At 40.3% G+C, this 16,535-nt stretch overlaps 1 long non-coding RNA gene and 1 pseudogene across 1 annotated transcript in view; both read right to left on the reverse strand.

The window, feature by feature from the left end:
- LOC107517718 overlaps positions 1-16,535 on the reverse strand; it is a 71,042-nt gene that overhangs the window by 42,000 nt on the left and 12,507 nt on the right. The gene's annotated exons all lie outside the window — the stretch shown is intronic.
- Positions 9,363-9,481, reverse strand: LOC118609069 (annotated as a pseudogene).

The raw sequence follows: 16,535 nt of genomic DNA on the forward strand, positions 1-16,535 counted from the left end.
CTTCACATGTGCATGAGTTGAAGCTGCTGTTGCCTATTCCTTACAGACTGATTTGCAGTGAAAGACAAGACAAGGCAGAAGAGATGCCCACACCCAGGTCAGGCTGGATATTCCCCAATTTTCCATCCTAGATTTTTTGATCTTCATTTCTAAGGTCCCAGTGTATTGTGCACAAAAGCCAAAGCCAAAGTGATGGCCTCCATTTGACTAAGATGAGGGCACTTGCATATTCTTTCATCTTTCTCAAAACTGAATTCCTCAGAAGTCACCTCATTTTCCCAGGCTCAGCCACCATTTGACAACTTAACTCTCCAATAGCCTGACCTACTGCAAGCTGTACACACCCGATGCTTCCCTGTGAGTGGGACCAAATGGAAAGTAGAACATGTACAGAAGACATCATCTCTCCCCAGCCAGACCAAATTCCATCCTTGATAATTTTTTTTTTTATCACTTTATGATGTTTAAAAGTATTAAGCATTACTGGCTAATTTGGCTACCAGGATATTTGTCAACCGTGCAGGAGGTGGATGGTTGGTCATTGCTGGTCAACAGAGGAAAAGAACAGCCTGTCTGAGTGTCAGTTTCATGCTACTCACAACCTCTGGCACCATGCTGCTCATAACCCAGGACAGCAGAGTCTGGTGAGCTTAGAGATTCTAAATACAAAGTTTATCCCAGAATAAGAATCATAGAATTCAAATGTCCCCCAAGGTTTCCCCTAACCCAAAAACTTTCCCTCAGCAACCTATTATACCCAAAATTTCACCATTATAGATTGGTTTCATTAGAGTTCAATCAAATTAGAGTCTCTAAGTGGCCCTTATAAAAATTCTAATAACATAGAGAGGGCTAAATATTATTTCTACATCCCAGAGATATCCTCTAAGTTGACAGGCACTGAGCACAGGGTTTTATGAAACATCTCAGTTAGGGAGAGACATGAGGAAGAGGAAGAGTGAGTCACAGAGAGGAAATGCCGACAGATGCCACAGACATCTACTTTCTAATTTAGCCCAGGATCAACTCGAGTAAAATTCCAATCCAGTTTATAAGAGAAATCAGTCCAGAACACTTCTGGAAACTTGGGAAGTCCCAGAGAGTTTTTTCATGCCTTTCTAGCTCTATAATTCACTCTGTTTGTTGCCCCCAGGTGCCTGATGAGGGAAATGGCCAGTGGGGAAACACACAGGAGGCAGGGAATAACTGAAGAGGAGAACACACCATTCAATATAATTGAGTGTCATTAAATAGGTTTTTAATGCTTTATATAATCAGCAAGACAAATTAGTTGACTTCACCTTCTTTTTTTAAAGTATAATATATTGCAGTTAGAACAGCATCAAAAAAAAAGCCCCTTAGACATACCAATGCTTTATCATTGTTGTCAGCTCTTGCTTTGTCTAACTAATGACTTAATCATCTGTCTCCTTCTGACTTAATCATCCTTCTTCCTCCCCCAAGTAAGAGCGAAGTCAGTTCCCTCCCCCAACTCTCAAATGATCCTTAGATCGTGCAAGGAATCATGGCGTCTTTATCATCTATTTTCAGAAAAGTCTCTACTGACTGAAATTCTGCTCTAAATGGATCCTGTGATTGCCCAGAGCTGCCATAGTCATTAACTTTCTTTTCTGGCTTGTTTTATGTGAATACAAAGTTTATCTAAATATAAAGTTTATCACCATGCACAGAATCGTGGCCTCTTTATCACCTCTTTTCAGAGGTAGCACTGGACATGTCACTGCTCCCATCCTGCCTATTTCATGTGTCTCAGTTTACCTCTTGTGTGTTAGGACAGACAAACTCATCTGAGAGTATACACTGTATACTTGATCACAGGACTTACTGGCCTCTGAGAAAACCTACCTGGGGATAAATTCTCCAAACTTTCTCCTCTCAATCCTCAAATGTACTCACCTCATTATCCATCATCCCTCTTTCAAACTCATCTCAAGATAAATTTTATACCACCTCCCTTCCAAGAAAAACATCTCAACTTTTTCTTCATCTTGTCCATTTTGCTCCTGCTATATTTTGAAATATTAACTTTCCACCCCAGCCACCATCTCACCATAAATGCTCCCTTTCTTCCACTCTCTTACTCTCAGTCTCTAAATATGCATCCGACTCCTCCAATTATGAGAACATCACAATCCTCTCTCCATATAGAAAGTGCAAAGACTAGTTCAATGACTAAAGTTTATGTCCTTTAAGCTATATATCTGAAGTGCCGGTCATATTGTGAATGCTCAAAATACTGCAGTTCTCTTTTTCCAAACTGTGAAGGATTTCCTTCCTCTTCAGCCTTCCAGCCATGCCGGGGGTGTGTGGCACAGTGAAAAGAGCACAGACAGATCTCTAGAGTCAGGCAGATCCAGGTGTCTTCCCCAGCTCCCCCATTTACCATCATCATATTTGCATAATGGTGGGGGTTGTTGACAGTTTGGTGGGATTGTGCACAGAGAATCATTGTGGATGTTTTTCCTCTCCCACAATCAAGGACAGAAACATGGTATCAATATCTTTGCATCTATCTCCAGTCCCACAAGATACGCCTGGCAAATGGAAACCGTTCACTACAAGTCTGTTGGACTAACATGCAACAGAAAAAACTGAAGATGATATTAAGAGTAATCTCAGATGACATGGGAGGAAAAAAACCACAAGGTTTTCAGAAGTGCCAAGAAATCCCTGGAAGTCAAGAGCAACTATCCAGAAATGGACAAGAAAGGGTAAGGCAGGAGGTACCTTGATCACTGCAGAAAAAAATGGTCAGAAACTAAAGATTGCCAGAACAAGAGATTTTGACATTAGGTTCTCTACTCCTATCAGAAGAAAAGAAAAGAAAAAATAAATTTCTATGAAAACATTTTTGAATGATTCTATAAATTTATATGGGTATTTTTAACCATAAAATGTTTACGTTGAGCCTCCCTTGTGTCAAAAAAAAATTTTTTTTTAATTGATTTGGGTTGAGTGTAGGGAGGAGAAAAAAACTAGAAAGAGGGTTAATCATATGAAAGAACAGCAAGTAAACATTTGGGTATAGAATTCCAGAAACTAAAAGGCATCCTCTTCTTAGGTCCAGATAGAAGAGAGATGCAAGCTTCTTTAGGGAAGGTTCCTTCTACTCTTTTTGAAAAGGCATACTCGAGTGTAGTTCTACACCTATTTTAGCCTTGGATGTTTTGAAATCATGTAGCATTTTATACTCCAAAATTGTTGCCATTTATTTGTTTTTGATGAAAGCGTGTATAGACGGTTGCAGAAGGGAATCCATATTTACTTCGTACTAGAAGCTAAACATGATCATGTAAGCTAAATAAATATGTCTGATCAACAATTCTCCCTGTGGAAGTGAATTCTTTGTCACAGGAGGAAAGAAGGTGTTAGTGTCTCAAGCCCTCTGAAATTGCACCTAAAGCATTGGTCAAAAGTTCCAACAGCCAGAGGCCTTTAAGAAAGAACCAGCATAGTAGAGACAGCTAATGATGACACTAGGATCCCACTAGAGAAGCCAGTGGCTAGTCAGTTTCTACCTGCTTGAAAAGGACACGACATATTTTCTGACGTGCTCGCTCTCCCTGGAGGAATAAAAAATAATAAATGTGAATCACTATCCTTACCATGTTTTCAAAACCTAATAGATTCTGAAGATGGGATTATGAGTTTTTCATCTTGTTTTTTCTCTTCGTAACCCAAATAAAACTGGGTATTTCATAGTCAACACAGTTTAGCATGCAAAAGAATCCAAAAGAAGACATTGAAAAGCAATTTAAGTCTTTACAGAATTATTTTGAAGAGACTTGGAAAAGGATGGCATGAAACTTGAAGAAACTTCTTTAAATGTTTTTCTTTAATATTTCTCCTTGGCAAGTCCATGCAAAACTCCATCCTTCTTCCTCTCCCTCTCACCCCAACCACTTGCTCTGAGATCTGTTCTGTTCTTCCAATAGCTCCATGTTCTTTCCACTAAAAACCAGCATGGTCTCTCTCTTTCTCCCAGTTCTGCAGCCTCACATTTTCTCACGTAGCATAGCGAAACACTAACTCCTAGCCTCCATCCTTTTCTAAGGAAATGTGAGGGCGCAAAACTAGAAGGGAGAGACTAGACTAGCTGTGGGGAAAGCTGTGATTACTTATACTTTAATACTTTTTAATGTCACCAATTCTATAGTATCTGTACTTTCTAAATGTTTTCATGAACACATATAACGTTCTAATCAGAAGAAAGCCATGTTTCCTTTTTTGCAATAAATCATAGAGCACTTTTAAAATGTAGCTTGAAACACTGCTATCCAGATTTTAGTTTATAAACATGTATAATTTTAATAAAAAATCCTGAGGACTAACACAGGGCTAATAATTTTATATTTTGCCCAAAAATAGGATATTTTAAAAAATCTATCCTCATCATTTTCTAAGAGTATTTTAACGACTATACAAATATGGTAGACATTATCTCATAATGAAAGAAAATGGTTTAAATCGAATAATTTGGCTTTGAAAAAACTCATTAAGCTGAGCTTCTGTTTTTCTCCACCACTCACGGTGCAGTGTGAACTCCATCAGGGGCCAGAGCTGCTCTGAGCACTGGCATTTAGGAACCACCAGCACAGAGGAGGATAAAAGACCAGAATAGAGTCAGGGAAGACTAGTGAATGTAGAGACTAGTGAATGTATAGAAAAAAATGAATGTAGAGACTAGTGAATGTAGAAACCATCAGACAATGATCCATGTGGGGCAGAAGAAGATCCAAGACCGGAGTCTCGAGGCTCCCACCTCAACCCAAGAAGCCTTACTTTCATTCAACATACTGCAACGCGAGTCCACCTAAGCAGGCTGGTCTCAGGCACATGGGTTCGTTCTCTCGGATGGATAATGGTTTGGACCAATTCTTTATATATTGGGTGAGAGTAGAGAGTGAGAGTAGAAAAGAAATTGACTTCTGTCAATTAAATATTATATACCCTTTTATGCTCAGAACAAGAGACAATTACATACACTCATCATTAACATATTATTTTAACTCATTTGCAGTTGTCTCTCATTTCACTGATTTTCCATTATCCCTAACTACAAAGTGCTATTCACTCACACTCAGACCCTCAGACTCACGGATGGAAGCAGCTTACATAGCTCTTTCAGTGTGCTTTTATCCTGTTTTGTTTTGTGTTTCTTGTGCTTTTATCCTGTTTTGTTTTGTCTTTCTCTTTTCTGAAATGTGTGTTCTTATTCAGGATGTAAATGTAGATGTAGCCAAACCAGATACATTTTAGGAGGCATGAAAGGGCTTAAAATTTAGATGACAAACCATTTATTCTCAGTAAGCGGGACTAAGTGATGCATTGTTGGGTTTTAGAATTGCAGCTGCCAACTTCTGGCCACTCTAGGTTTGGCTGTCTATGGTTGGTTGGGGCCAACTGAACTTCACGCATGCTGGAGTCATAAAAACATTCTGACAAAATTCGCCACCATATCAAACAGTTTTATGTTTGCCTTTGTTTTTGTTTTCACATGAGGGCCTTTACTTCATTAGGATTGGGAACAATATACATTTCGACACTTTTGAAAATAACGGCAGGTGGAAACCTGAGTTAAAAGTATCATAGTTCTGATTTATTCCAGAATCGCTTATCGTTGTCTCCCCAGGAAGCTGACCTGCTTCTTAATACAGCTCTACAAAATTCACTTGAATAAAGGGTTTGCCTTTTAAGTAAAGTTTAAAAACCAGCAAAGAATAGGCATGCACATCAGGGTACACCAAAGGTTACAATTTGTCATCGAAAATGACTTATTTTTAAAGTCTTGCATAGTTGCTGACTACCAACCTGTTTCCCTGATGAGAACCTCATCCAGCCCAATTTGGTAACAACTGCTTTACCTCTGAAGGTCAGCTTTGATTGCTGCCAGATGTGGGAAGGAAAGGGGAAACGAAGGGAAGAAAACACCAGGTTTTGTCTGACAGCATATCCCTGGCAAGTGAAGAGAGATGTGTCTCTTCCTCCTAAAGCCACCTTTTCCCCTTATAATTGACCACAGTGTCCCCTGTGGGAAATGTGTGCAACAACAACAGTCTCTACCGCTCCCCTTTCCACCCTTGTAAATTTGCACCCACTTCTTGTGCTGATGCAGACAGTCCATTTGATGTGCAGAGAGGACCCCACACAGGGGGAGAAAATCAAGCCCAAATTCCTCTCTAACAAACTGAGAAGCAGCCTGGTTTCATTGCCCCACTGGCAGTGTATCCACATAGATGAGAGATCTGGGCTTAGGACTTGGCACTAGCTGGAGCTGCCCTCTGAAGCTCATCCAATAATCCACCCTGCTGGATGCAGGAGGTGTGGAGATAATGACTATTTCCTGAATATCGTGCTGTTTAAACAGCCCTGCTGCGGTGTTTGGAGAAATTCAGGATGTTTTCGCATCCCAGGTGCTTTTGGAGCTGCCTCGCTAAGCTAAACAGAATGCACAGGCATTGAGAACAGGTGGTGGCTGGCCAGACTGCTGGCAGTCAGGGTGGTGGTGGTTGTTTTTCTTGTTCCAGCAGCTGGCAGAGGAATGCATGCCTCAATATAATCGGTAGCTTTCCATCCTCAACAAAGAAATGTTTTCCCTGACACCAGAACATGAAGACGCACTCTATACAGCTCAAAAGCCCTTCCTGAGACAGAACAAAGTCCAAAACTGCAGCCTGACATTTAGAATCGTCCTTAATTTATCCCTGATTTTGGCTGAAGCGCTATGGCCTGCAAAATGAGAGACCTACTCAAGCTAGCTCCAAAGAGGGGTGTGTGAGCGCACGTGTGCGTGCATGCGTGTGTGTGTGTGTGTGTGTGTGTGTGTGTGTGTGTAGTTATTGATGGAATGCAAGGGAGGAAATAGCTCTGATGCTCAAAGAAAACAGAAATCCACCATGAATCACCTGTGGCTGCCTAAATCTCTGAGACCACATAGCCCCTCCCATCTCTAGTTTCCTCACTAATCCTTCCCTGCCAACTAGTTTCCTGTTTGTTTGCCATGGCCCCCATGCCTACTAAAATCTGCCACCTTCTTGGAAAGACCTTCTCTGACCCCGCCCCATTTGATAGTTGTCTCTCCCATTTATAGTCTATCAGATGACCCTGTCATATCATTCAATTGCCTTTATCACTGCAATGGACCAAAGGTTTGTGTCCCTCTGCAAAACTCATGTTGAAATTGAATCCCCACTTTGAGGTTATCTGAAGGTAGGGCCTTTCCGAGGTAATTAGACCATGAGGTGGAACCTTGATGAACCCCTCTTTCTGCCTTGTGAAGATACAACAAAAAGACGGCTGTCAGCAAACCAGGAAGCAGGTCCTCACCAAAACTCAACCATGCTGGCATTCTGATCCCGAACTTCTAGCCTCTAGAACTGTAAAAGATAAATTTCTGTTGTTTATAAGCCACCCAGTGTATGGTACTAAGACAATCACCACACGGAATTGTCTTATTTATATGCTTATTTATATGCTTGTCCATCTCCCTACTTTAATGTAAGCTCCTAACAGTTGGACTTCGTCTTGTACATCACCACAGCCATAGGCCCTATGAGGTAGGTAGTCAGCACTCAGTAAATGCATGATCTTCCACACCCAGTGCCCTCTGCAATGATATATCTGTGACTATTGGTTCAAATTGGTTCTCTAGCCAGAAAATGTACTTACGCCTTTACTCCTGGAAACCATCCTTGGTCCAATCAGCCAGGTTAAGGGGGAGGAGTCTTGGACTGCCCTTTCCAAGGGAATGCGAAGTGCTGGGTCTCTAGAACTACAGGTGAAGAAGATGCTGAAACTTGTGTCAGAGGAGACTCACCACCTTTGCAGAGTTACCTCCCACTACAAATATCTGTATACAAGCAGCCTATTCTCTACCCCATTCAACTGGGCTACTCTCCATATAGAGGCCTAGTTCAGATTAAGGACTCAAAAATTTTTAGGTCACCTTGTAGTCCCTGCTTCCAGATCTTGCCTCAAGCTGTTCCCTCTCTGCCAAAAAGGTTCACTCCACCTAGCCCAATACCCTCTATCAATCTCTAGATATTATAACCTCATTCAAGAATTCAACTAAGGTTTTACCCCTTCCCAGATTCTACCATTCTCCTTTCTCCTTTCTCCAAATTCAAGAACAACCTGATTGCCACCTCTACTAGGGACTTACTCCAGGCTTCTTTTCCAAGAGAAAGGTAAGAATCAGATAATAAAATGCCACAAAAAAACCCCTAGCAGTCCTATTCACAGTAAGATGAAACTAAAGTGTGACATCCATGTCAGATACAAGAGGTTGCTATGAGTTTGTTCCTGATGGAGGCCACTGAAGAATGCTGGGGCAGCACAAAATGACATGGAAAGAGGCAGCAAGAATAATAAAGATAAATTTTGCCCATAGAACAACCAGGATAAGCCCAGTCTCTACCCAAATGCAGGTTGTCTCTAGATTCTACTCAAGACCAATGGTTATCAACTTTGGCTATATGTTAATGCCAGCAGGGGTGCTTTTGAAAAATATCCAGGTCCAGATCCAACTCTAGAGATTGTGACTTAATTGCTCTCAGGTGGGGCCATTGCAAACCACTGCTCTATCAAAATACACATCCTTCGAGAAAGACAGGGCTTTGGTTCCAAAGTGGGCCGAGCAAGAATCCCAGCTCTACCATTCACCAGCTTCGCCATCTTCTGCAAGTCAATTAAAATCTCTGAGCCTCCATTTCCATAATAATAAAACAATGTTAATAATTCCTATCTGATATTATTCTAAGGATTAGAGAAAACATGTTAGAAATTCCTAAAACAACAACAAAAAAAGAGATTCCTAGAAAATATTAGGCCCTTGATGAAATGGTGGGTATAAATATTATTAATGCCTCCCCAACAACCTTTTGCAGAGTGATATTTAACACTCTGTGGTTTAAACATGTAAGGCAATGTTGCCTACATGACAAAACCGTAGTGCTCTAAGAAAGAGGGTTGCATTGTTTCTGCATGGGCCACCTCAGCCCAGTCATGTAAGAAAGTTGCTTGGCCGGCCAAATGTACACTTCTCTGAAAATTAACATCGTCCAAACTCTGACTTTCATGGAGCAATATGCCCTTAATAAGTAACAACTGCGTCAGCAACTACAGACCAGAAGGCAGCTATTCCGCCACAAATAACTGACACAGAACCCAGTAACTGCTCTTCAATAAGAATGCTGTGCCTACAGAACGCAGTGAGTGAAAAGGCACTTTGGGAATATCACATGCATCTGGGCCAGACATCTATTACATTTTTCAGGCACATTTGTACATGAGGGAAAAACCATCATCATACGTGATAGACATTTCCATTTTTTCTTTTTTTACGCCTACAGCACCTGGTATTCCTAGATGGTCTCCCATCCAAGTACTAACCAGGCCTGACTTTGCTTAGCTTCTGAAATCAGATGAGATCGGGCACGTTTAGGGTGGCATGGCCATAGGTCATTCCCATTTCTTATTAGCAAAATAATACATCCATTTCCCAAATTCCATTCAAGAAACACTTCCTGGCTTTTTCACTGTACTGGACCCTTTTCCCACCCAAAACTGGCACTAAATCTAAAAAACAGTGGTATGAATCTGAGAGTTTGCAAAGTCTGGCCTTACTTAAGCCAAGTTGCTGCATAAGAGAAACATGTTGTAATTATAGTCTGAACCACTAGAGAAGAGAAAATAGTGCATTTTCACCAGGATGATTATTTATTGACTTAATTTATGCTTGTGAAAATATTGATGAGCCTAGGTCCCTAATTTAAAATACAAGATGTGGGAAGAAATTCCAATGTGGGAATCAACAGGTTAAATTTAGACAAGCTCTTGTAAGACAAAAAACATCCACATCAGGACCCTAATTCATTAATTGACCTATTGATTTTTCTCAGCTATGAACATTAGCCAGTGTTTGGTCATTATACTTGACAGTAGGGGTCAAGCCCAGCCCACTACTTGTTTTTTGTAAGTAAAGTTTTATTAGAACATAGACACATTAATTTGTTCACATATCATTTGTGGCTGCTTTCATTCTACAACAGCAGAGTTTTGTAGTTTCAAGATCACATAGCCTGGAAAGTTGAAAATATTTCCAATGTGGCTCTTTATCAAAAAGTTTGCTGAGCCCTGCTCCATAGAAACAGCATATCATTTCCAAACAAAAATATTTAGACTAAAAAAGATAGTTTTAGTAAAAATATGTTAAAATATATGGTTGAAGATATATTCTTTATATGGAGTACACAGAATAGCAATAATGTGTTTATTATTTGTCACATACCATTTGGGAAAAATTACTAAGTAGAATTACTTCATACCACTAAATATCTATTTTTATATGGATATTAGTTATGCTAACAGTAAAGATTTCATTTCAGTATTTATTAGTAATTACTAGGTGGTTAGCTATTTTCACCTATCGGGGCAACTTGGAAAGGAAATACAATTCATATTATTTCTGTCTTTCTTTTTCCCCACAGATTAAATGTAAAAGGAAATTAAAGTGGTGTGTTTAATTCAATTCAGCACTTTCAAACAAGGATGAAATACTGTCAATTATATGCACTGCAGTTGTTTTAGAGCAAATTGAATCGTAAAATATACTCAATTTAATTAAAGCATAAAAATAAAATGAGGTATCAATAGTAAAAGAGTGAGAACAGCAGTATCGGCACAGTAATCTTATTTATGCATCTAGATTTACGGCATCCAGAATTGTGTGTGTTTTAAACATTCATTAATGGGAATCTGGTTAAAACAGAGCAACAAGAGAGGAGGGAAACAATTTAAATAAGTGAGATTTTTCTTTTTGCATTTAGCCATCTTCTAAAGAAGGAGCCTATTAAAATTTTAAATCAGTTTTTAATCAAAGTTTAATGGTATAATATTTACTTGAAAACAACACCAGATGTTCTTTATCAAAACATCTTTCATAATGGCTAAAGCCAGGTCTGAGAAGTTATTTAATGAGATAATTGTTGGTCTGTGAATACAGCAGTAATTTCTTATTTACTCATAACACTAAAACACACAGGTTTGAAGGCTGGCCGGGAGTTCTGCCGGCTGCTGTCTGCTTCTCATATTTCTCCTTGTGTGGTCCAAGCAAAATTCGGTGCTTGGAACACCAAACTTCAAAGTCCAAAATTAACAGATAAAACCAGGGATCAGTGCCCTGGGAGACTGACACCCCTCTTTAAACCACAGGAAAAATTGCATTGATGAAATATAGAACGTAGACAACAAACTGTGAGGTGCGCAGGCAGACAAAAGCAAGAAAAGGAAGTCACAGAGCTTGGCTTCAGTGAAGAGTTAATTTCAGAAGACAATATTTGACAACTGTGGTAAGCAGAATCCTAAACTGACTACCCAAGCTTTCCTATCCTAATCTCTTGACCAGTAAATATGTTATCATGCCCACAATTATGCTATATTAAGTGGCAAAAAGATTTTGCAGATATAGTTAAATTATTGCTGATTAATTGGCTTTGAGTGAATCAAAAGGGAGATTATCCAGGTGAGCCTAGTCGAATCTCACGAACCCTTTAAAGGCAGAGAGTATTCTCTGGCTGGCAGCAGATGAGGAAGTCAGAGGGATCTGAAATGCTGGAAGGATTTGACAGTGCTGCTGCTGGCTTTGAAGATGGAGAGAGCCACATGGAAGGACCAGAGGGCTATCTAGCCAACAGCCAGCAAAAATGAGGAGATTTCAGTCCTACCACCTCAGGAACTAAATTCTACCAACAACCTGAATGATCTTGGCAATAGAGCCTTCCCTCGGACCCTCCAGTTAAGAACCCAATCCATACCACCCTTTCATTTCAGCCTAAGTAGCGAACCCAGTCAATCCTGCAAGCTGCTAAACTTAGGTTAATTTGTTAAGCAGCAAAAGAAAACTAATACAACCACCTTCTCTTCCATTACTGAGGCCAGAATGACAGGACGTTTCCAAAGCATCTACTGGCTTTTCTTATCAAGGCTCTGCTTGATCAAATTCCTATAACCCCCCTGACACTCATCATGAAATTAACAATACTTCCTCTCTTGGGAAGAAAAGATGGAATTTAGAATCTATGAAGATTAAGAAAGTTACATTGAGATCTGCAAGTACTTTTTCCAAAAAAAACAAATACTGCAACAGGTGGAACACGTAAGGCTCGTGAGTATCCTGGGAGACATCTCTCTCCACAAAAGTTGTGCCAGTTTGCTGTTCCATGTTGCTACTGTAGAGCAGAAGTGGACTTAACTATGAACCTGCTTCAAATGGGGTGATGAAATTCAGATCGAATAGTAACACTGACCATCACTTCTCCAACATGGGAGATAATAAAAAGTGATAAAAATGGCCCCACCCATTCCCTTTGAACCAGCCCCTAACAGTGAGGATAATCTTCAGTGTCTACTTCGCTCTTAAAAGTAAAGGACTAGGAGAAAAAAAAAAAGTGAAGGACTAGAGGTCCCTCTCAGTGCCTTTCCTCTGTCTCTCTGAGTGTCTTTTCTCCATCTCTCTCTGTCTCTTGCACTGTCCCTCTCACTCTCTGCCTCTGAGTGACCACACTCTGTCTGTGGAGTGTTACCCCTCTTCTAATAAACTTTCCTGTTGACTAACTTTGGCATGTGTGTTGAATTCTTTCTTCATTCTCCACCAAAGGACCCTCTCCTTCTCTCAGTATAGGGATTGGTCTCCCCGTCACTTGGGATAATTTGCCCTGTCCTGCATCAACTTTCCATCACATTTTGAAATCCTGGACACTAAAGTAGCACTGCTTCTTCCATACTTATTTTTTCTTTGCCCTTTAGTTTTACACTGAATGCCTGTATTCCTTGGAGGAATGAAGCCCCGCTAACATGCAAAAAGCATTTAAGAAAATTCGTTCCTGTTAGATGAAATATCAATGTAGTTCATCAGATTGCCTCACCAAATGTTGCTCCCTAAGAGTTGCAAAGATTTGGTGAAAATCTGAAGTCGATAAAGGAAACTTCAGGGAAGGTTGAATCCAGGGCCACATGCTCCTTAGTATGCTTCTGCTGTGCCAGCCCAGCATAGCTGCCACATCTCCCCTCATTCAAGTTCACACTTAAGCACTTGTGACTCTGAAACAATTGGAAGGAAGGCCCAGTCTCCATCATCAGATACGGTCTGGTGCTACACTGGAAGTACACAGGGTATGAACGACTTCATTGAGATGTGGCCTTTCTCTTCATCTCCCTCTCCAGTAGGGCTTCTTCGCGGTCTAGCTACAAAACTGATCAACATATCATACGTAGTCTCTGAATATAGCTTGATTTAATATTTTAGTTCTCTTGCCTCCTCCCTACATTATAACTTAGTGATCTTTTGATAAAAAATAGTAAAATTGCGTGTTTGAATAAAATATGTATGAATAAAAATAAAAAAGTAAAGGACTAGAACTACTTGGATTTTTGGAAAAAAATAAAAGAAAAACAATATCTCACCAGCAGGGGGCTAAAACTAGTGTTGGGTATATTCAAATGTAATTTACTATTCTTTGAGATAGAGACTTAAAGAGCAATAGAAAAACCCTTTGATGCCTTGGAACCTCTGTCTTAATGCTTATTTTTTAAAAAATGAAAGAGAAATCCCAAATCTCGGTGGTTCCTAAAGCAGCACCTGTGAAACTGAGGCACGCGGTAGGCACAGAATACGCTGTGCTTTTCAAGAAGTAATGTTCTCCCAGAAACAGTCTCATCAGCAGACGCTCAGAGATACAGCTTGGAAGTCTTTCCAAGTTAGGCAGAAGGACCAGCCCTACACAAATGAGTTTCCCTTTTGTCCCAGTCACCATTTTAACTTTACCGATTTTAATGTAGGATTAAAAAATATATATATTTTTTTGTAAAACTGTTGAAAGATTTTCAAACTTAAGGCAAACTTAGGTATCGCTAATATTCTAAGTGCAGCCTGCAAAGAAGCCATTTAACCCCAAGGACCACCAACAGAGCTACCCACCCACCCTCACAATATCCTGAGTCCCTCTAAAACACACTCAAAGCTACACATGAGAAAGTGCTGAAAACTGGAATAGGAGAAGAAAGGGATCACTCCCCCGCCCCCCAAAAAATTATCTGACAATAATATGGTTAGAGAAGGCTCTTCCCACAGTAATGTCTGAGCTGAGACCAGAAAGATGAGCAAGGATGCTTTAGGGGTCAGAGTGGAGTGCCTTAGCCCTCTGAGAAGGGTTTTTGCTTTCCCTGAGCCCTGAATGTTTTATAAATAGACCCAAAAAGAAGAGAACAAGACTCCAACAGCCAAATTCCAAATAAGCCCAGTCATAGTTTATTTTTCCTGTCCTAAAAACCCCCAGGGAAAGAGAAAGGGTTTGACAAAGGCAGACCAGGGCAGGATGGAGAGATTGAGAAAGTCTGAGAAGAAGGAAGCTCTTGTGGGCAAATCCAGCTACAAAGACTGAGGGGGAACGTGCCTGGGGTGTGGACGTGGATGGGGAGAAGAGGACACAGATGAGTGAGCATAGCCCAAGTGAGTAGCCAACCCAGAGGGCCCCAGCAAAAAGGAACTGCACTTCTGGAGTAGACAGTACACAGAGGTCTACACAAGCAGGCAGGCGCCAGAGAGACCTGGCAATGAACTGCGGGAGTCCAGACTTAACTGGGGCTCAGAACCAAGACAATTCCCAAAGGGAAATGGGCAAAGAGAGCAGGGTTCCATTCCGAAGGGAGAAAACAAGGTCTTAGAAATGAGGTAGATGCTCAGTTTCTCCAAGGAATTCCAGAAGTAATACATGAGAAGTCTAAAGAGGATGGCATATCCAAGGAACCAGAAGTCTTTCAGTTTGGTAGACCAGAGAGGTTAAAAGAGAAAGGTAGAAATATGCAGCTACAGGGCAGGTTTTAAAGTGCTTCATAAAGAAAACAAAAAAAATCGGGCATTCTTCTTATAAAACTGGGGGGCGGTAAATCGACAGTATTTACTTGGTTATAAACCCTTAAGTCCCTAGAGCCACCTTGAGAGGCTCAGATTAAGAATTATCTATGTTCTAATTGGTTTAATGCAGTTATTTCTGGAATAGCTTTTTTTTCAGTCCTCTGCGAGCTTCTTCTGGTGAATGCTATTGGTACAGAATTACATTAACATTATGATAAGAAAAGATTTAGCAAGATGGTTTCTGAGAGGTACATGAAGCTGGAAAGCATCACTTTCCCTCAGTAAATCAATTTCCTAGACTTCTGTCTATCACCTCATTGCCATGGCTAAAGAGGTGAAAGGTTCCCCACACAGGAGTCATTGCCATCATAAAGCCCCTCCCAACACTCAGTTGCACTTCTAACAGGACACCTCAGTTGGGTCTACTTCCCATCCTGGAGGCTGCTCAAGCTTTCACTAGGCTCCCTGGCCATGTGCATAAATTCCTGAGTCCCAAAACCACACACAGAACTATAAGAGATTTCACTGAAGGCCAAGGAGACACTAGTCCCTTTCTCTTAAAGTTGTATGCCCTCTCCTGTCTCATGAATATCTCATCCCCAAAACACTTTTTTCTGCAGTAAGAGAATCACTGGAGAACCTCCCCTGCTTCTGAAGGCCAACTTTCAAGCCAGCCACCAGTGTATCTCACAGACTTCCAGGATCCTGGGTCAAATAACATGAGTACAAAATTTTACCTTTGAATTTTGGAGAAAATCTAAAAATGTTACCTCTTAATAAGGTATAACAACATACTCAAATGACTTGAGAGAATTCCACTCAACAAGATTCAAAAATGAAGATGGACTTAAATTTTTCCAGTATTCCCTTTGTTCTAGCACATCATCATTTCCCTTTAAAAGCAAGCAGTTTTATTAAACATTAATGCTCTAAGATGGCACTAATGAAGGAGGTGGCTTGGTGTTAAGAAATTTGGATTTGAAGCTTGATAGCTACAGATTTGTGAAAACACTGGAATTAGCTTGTCATTCACCTAAAAGGCTGACACATCAGCCAGCAGTAAATAAAAACATTGCAAGAGTAATTAAAGCAACAATCATGTCATGCAGTTATCATCTTTTAAAAAGTAAATCTTTAGCATCAGCAAAAGGAATAATTGTTATTCTGATCCCTTAACAAGCTTTTTTAAAAAGCATCAGTTTATTACTCAACAGCTTAACATCCTAGCTGAGGCTCTATTCAGAAGGGAAAGACTCAGTGCTCTCAGGATAAACACACCCAAACTTTCAAAGACACCCACGGAACCCCTTCACGAGCACAAAGTTTTATTCACAGTTAAGTTGATAACGGAACCATTTATTCCATGAAAATATTCATCCTGGTTTGATGTTCTCCCAGGCCTCTTATAATGAGGAGGAGACATTCTTTATTTTTTATTTTTCTACTTTGCCAAGGTGAATTATGCAATCAGGCAACTGGAAGACTATATGGGGACACTGCATCATTTACCACCAAATGATCATATCATTTACCCCACGGCAAAAAAGAATGGAGCCTAACAATGGATTAACCCAAAGAGATTTCTTTCTACTTATTGTCACAA

The sequence above is a fragment of the Rousettus aegyptiacus genome, unplaced genomic scaffold (assembly GCF_014176215.1).
Source record: "Rousettus aegyptiacus isolate mRouAeg1 unplaced genomic scaffold, mRouAeg1.p scaffold_m13_p_10, whole genome shotgun sequence".
Taxonomy (NCBI): Eukaryota; Metazoa; Chordata; class Mammalia; order Chiroptera; family Pteropodidae; genus Rousettus; species Rousettus aegyptiacus.